The sequence below is a fragment of the Palaemon carinicauda genome, chromosome 39, assembly GCF_036898095.1.
Source record: "Palaemon carinicauda isolate YSFRI2023 chromosome 39, ASM3689809v2, whole genome shotgun sequence".
Lineage (NCBI taxonomy): Eukaryota > Metazoa > Arthropoda > Malacostraca > Decapoda > Palaemonidae > Palaemon > Palaemon carinicauda.
The window spans coordinates 6,511,257-6,515,209 of record NC_090763.1 but is presented as its reverse complement, the minus strand read 5'-3'; positions in this window follow the sequence as shown (position 1 = coordinate 6,515,209).

The following is a 3,953-nucleotide window of genomic DNA, read 5'->3' as shown; positions in this document are numbered from 1 at the left end:
TGCTCTGTCCTCATACACCTGACAACACTGAGATTACCAAACAATTCTTTTTCTCCCAAGGGGTTCGTTACTTTCCTCTTGGTAAGGGTAGAAGAGACTCTTTAGCTATGTGAAGCAAATCTTCTAAGAGAAGTACACTCCTAAATTAAACCATTGTTCTATAGTCTTGGGTAGTGCCATAGCCTCTGTACCATGGTCTTTCAATGTCTTGGGTTAGTTCTCTTGCTTGAAGGTACATTCGGGCACACTATTCTATCATATCTCTCTTCCTCTTGCTTTGTTAAAGTTTTAATAGTTTATAAAGGAGATATTTGTTTTAATGTTGTTACTGTTCTTTAAATACTTTATTTTTCCTTGTTTCCTTTCCTCACTGGGCTATTTTCCCTGTTGGAGCCCTTGGGCTCATAGCATTCTGCTTGTCCAGCAAGTAATAATGATAATAATATTGGATGTGATAATGATGGTGTCCTCAAGGTTATTAGACCTATTGCTATTCTAACTTGATTTATACGGAGATGGAAGTATTTTTTTTTTTGGGGGGGGGGGGGGGAGGAGGGTTAGGGGTTGTTACTAAAGATGAGAGGTGAATCCTCTTTCAAATTTTTGTGAGATCTTATTCTCATTCACTGTTTCCTTTATTCATTTGAATATTGACAAATTTTGCCAAAATGTCTAATCTGCTAAAAAAAATCAAACTTGAGATTTTGGTATGAGGACGATGAAAACGCAGTTAAAGGTAAATAAATGTTTATTTGTATAACTCAATAGTGCCTAGATTAAAAAAAAAAAAAAAAAATAACGCTATGATGTAAGTGTCGTAAGGTTAAAACATCTCGTGTCATGTGTAAGGTTGGTATGCCTGAGGGTCTTGGATGGCCTTTTGCAAGGTTGGAAAACGTGATTGCGTAAGCTTCTTAATGTTCTATGAACTATTGAATGAGGCCTTGTCTTAACCAGATGTTTAAAAGGTTAGGTAACGGCCAGTACAATAGGTTAATACGTTGCTAATGGATGCACGTATGTCTATTGTGGAATAATAAAAATCATTGATAAGCCATAATCTCGGGAAGACATAGACATGATCTAAATCTTCAATAGGATATTCTGGAATATCTAGGTTTGAGCTGTAGGTGAGGATTATATATTGTAAATATATATTGTAATTTTGGTTTCTTGGTAGGAATCACTATGAAATAATTTGAATAAGAAGGCTAATAAAGTTCGATTTTTTTTAACAATCATTTTTTTTTATAAGCAAATGTTGAAATTCTCACAATTTTTCAACTCATTTGAAGGGTTTTCCAGATTTCTATTAAAATCTAGTTTTGATAAAGTAAAATAAGAAAAAAATTATATTTTCACAATTTTGAACTCATGTTTAAGGGCTTCCATCTTTTTTTATTAGAATTATTGCTTATACGATAGCCAGGGTTATCCAACCAAGGTTTCTAAAAAACCCTGAGGTTCATCAAAAACCATGGGGTTCATCAAAAACCCTGGGGTTCCTGAAAAATCCTGGGGTTCCTGAAAAATCCTGGGGTTCCTCAAAAACCCTGGGGCTCCTCAAAAACCCTGGGGCTCCTCAAAACCTTGGGGCTCTTCAAAAACCCTGGGGTTCCTGAAAACCCCGGGGCTCCTTAAAAACCCTGGGGCTCCTCAAAACCCTGGGGTACCGGAAAAACCCAGGGGTCCTGAAAAAACCCTGGGATTCCTGAAAAACCCTGGGGCTCCTCAAAAACCTTGGGGTTCCTAAAAAAACCCCGGGGTTCATAAAAAAACCCTGGGGTTCCTAAAATATCCTGGGGCTCCTCAAAAACCCTGGGGCTCCTCAAAAACCCTGGGGTTCCTAAAAAACCCTAGGGTTCCTGAAAAATCCTGGGGTTCCTGAAAAAACCCTGGTGTTCCTCAAAGACCCTAGGGTTCCTCGAAAACCCTGGGGTTCCTAAAAAAAACCCTGGGGTTCCTCAAAAACCGTGGGGTTCCTTAAAAAAAACCTGGGGTTCCTAAAAAAAAACCCTGGGGTTCCTCAAAAACCCTGCTGTTCCTGAAAAATCCTGGGGCTCCTCAAAAACCCTGGGGTTCCTGAAAAACCCTGGGGCTCCTCAAAACCCTGGGATTCCTGAAAAACCCTGGGATTTCTGAAAAACTCTGGGGTTCCTCAAAAACCCTGGGGTTCCTCAAAAACCCTGGGGTTCCTAAAAAATCCTGGGGTTCCTGAAAAACCCTGGTGTTCCTCAAAGACCCTGGGGCTCCTCGAAAACCCCGGGGTTCCTAAAAACACCCTGGGGTTCCTAAAAAGAAAAAAAACCCTGGGGTTCCTCTAAAACCCTGCTGTTCCTGAAAAACCCTGGGGCTCCTCAAAAACCCTGTGGTTCGTCAAAAACCCTGGGGTTCCTGAAAAACCCTGGGATTCCTGAAAAACCCTGGGGCTCCTTAAAAACCCTTGGATTCCTGAAAAACCCTGGGGTTCCTCAAAAACCCTGGGGTTCCTAAAAAATCCTGGGATTCCTAAAAAATCCTGGGGTTCCTCAAAAACCCTGGGGTTCCTCAAAAACCCTGGGGTTCCTGAAAATCCCTTAGGCTCCTCAAAAACCCTGGGGTTTCTGAAAATCCTTGGTGTTCCTCAAAAACCCTGGTGTCCCTCAAGAACCTTGGGGTTTCTGAAAATCCTTGGTGTTCCTGAAAAACACTGGTGTTCCTCAAAAACCCTGGGGTTCCTCAAAAATCCTGGGGTTCCTGAAAAACCCTGGTGTTCCTCAAAAACCCTGGGGTTCCTCTAAAACCCTGGGGTTCCTCAAAACCCTGGGGTTCCTCAAAAACCCTGGGGCTCCTAAAAAACCTTGGGGCTCCTCAAAAACCCTGGGGCTCTTCGAAAACTCCGGGGTTCCTCAAAAACTCTGCGGCTCCTCAAAAACCACGGGGCTCCTCAAAAACCCTGGGGCTCCTGAAAAACCCTGGGGTTCTTCAAAAACCCTGTGGTTCGTTAAAAACCCTGGGGTTCCTGAAAAACCCTGGGGTTCCTGAAAAACCCTGGGGTTCCTTAAAAACCCTGGGATTCCTGAAAAACCCTGGGGTTCCTCAAAAACCCTGGGGTTCCTAAAAAATCCTGGGGTTCCTGAAAAACAAAAAACCCTGGGGCTCCTCAAAAACACTGGGGCTCCTCTAAAACCCTGGGGTTCCTCAAAAACCCTGGGGTTCCTGAAAATCCCTGGGGTTTCTAAAAATCCCTGGGGTTCCTGAAAATCCCTGGGGTTCCTCAAAAACCTTGGGGTTTCTGAAAATCCTTGGTGTTCCTCAAAACCCTGGTGTTCCTCAAAAACCCTGGGGTTCCTCAAAAACCTTGGGGTTTCTGAAAATCCTTGGTGTTCCTCAAAACCCTGGTGTTCCTCAAAAACCCTGGCGTTCCTCAAAAACCCTGGGGTTCCTGAAAAATCCTGGGGTTCCTGAAAAACCCTGGTGTTCCTGAAAAACCCTGGTGTTCCTCAAAAACCCTGGGGTTCCTCAAAAACCCTGGGGTTCCTCAAAAACCCTGGGGCTCCTAAAAAACTTTGGGGCTCCTCAAAAACCCTGGGGCTCTTCGAAAACTCCGGGATTCCTCAAAAACTCTGCGGCTCCTCAAAAACCACGGGGCTCCTCAAAAACCCTGGGGTTCCTCAAAAACCCTGGGGGCTCCTCAAAAACCCTGGGGTTCCTGAAAATCCCTGGGGTTCCTAAAAAAAACCTGGGGTTCCTAAAAAAACCTGGGGTTCCTCAAAAACCCTGGGGTTCCTTGAAAACCCTGGGGATCCTCAAAAACCCTGGGGTTCCTGAAAAATCCTGTGGTTCCTGAAAAGCTCTGGGGTTCCTGAAAAATCCTGGGGTTCCTGAAAAATCATGGGGTTCCTGAAAAGCTCTGGGGTTCCTAAAAAACCCTGGGGTTCCTCAAAAACCCTGGAGCTCCTCAAAAACCCTGG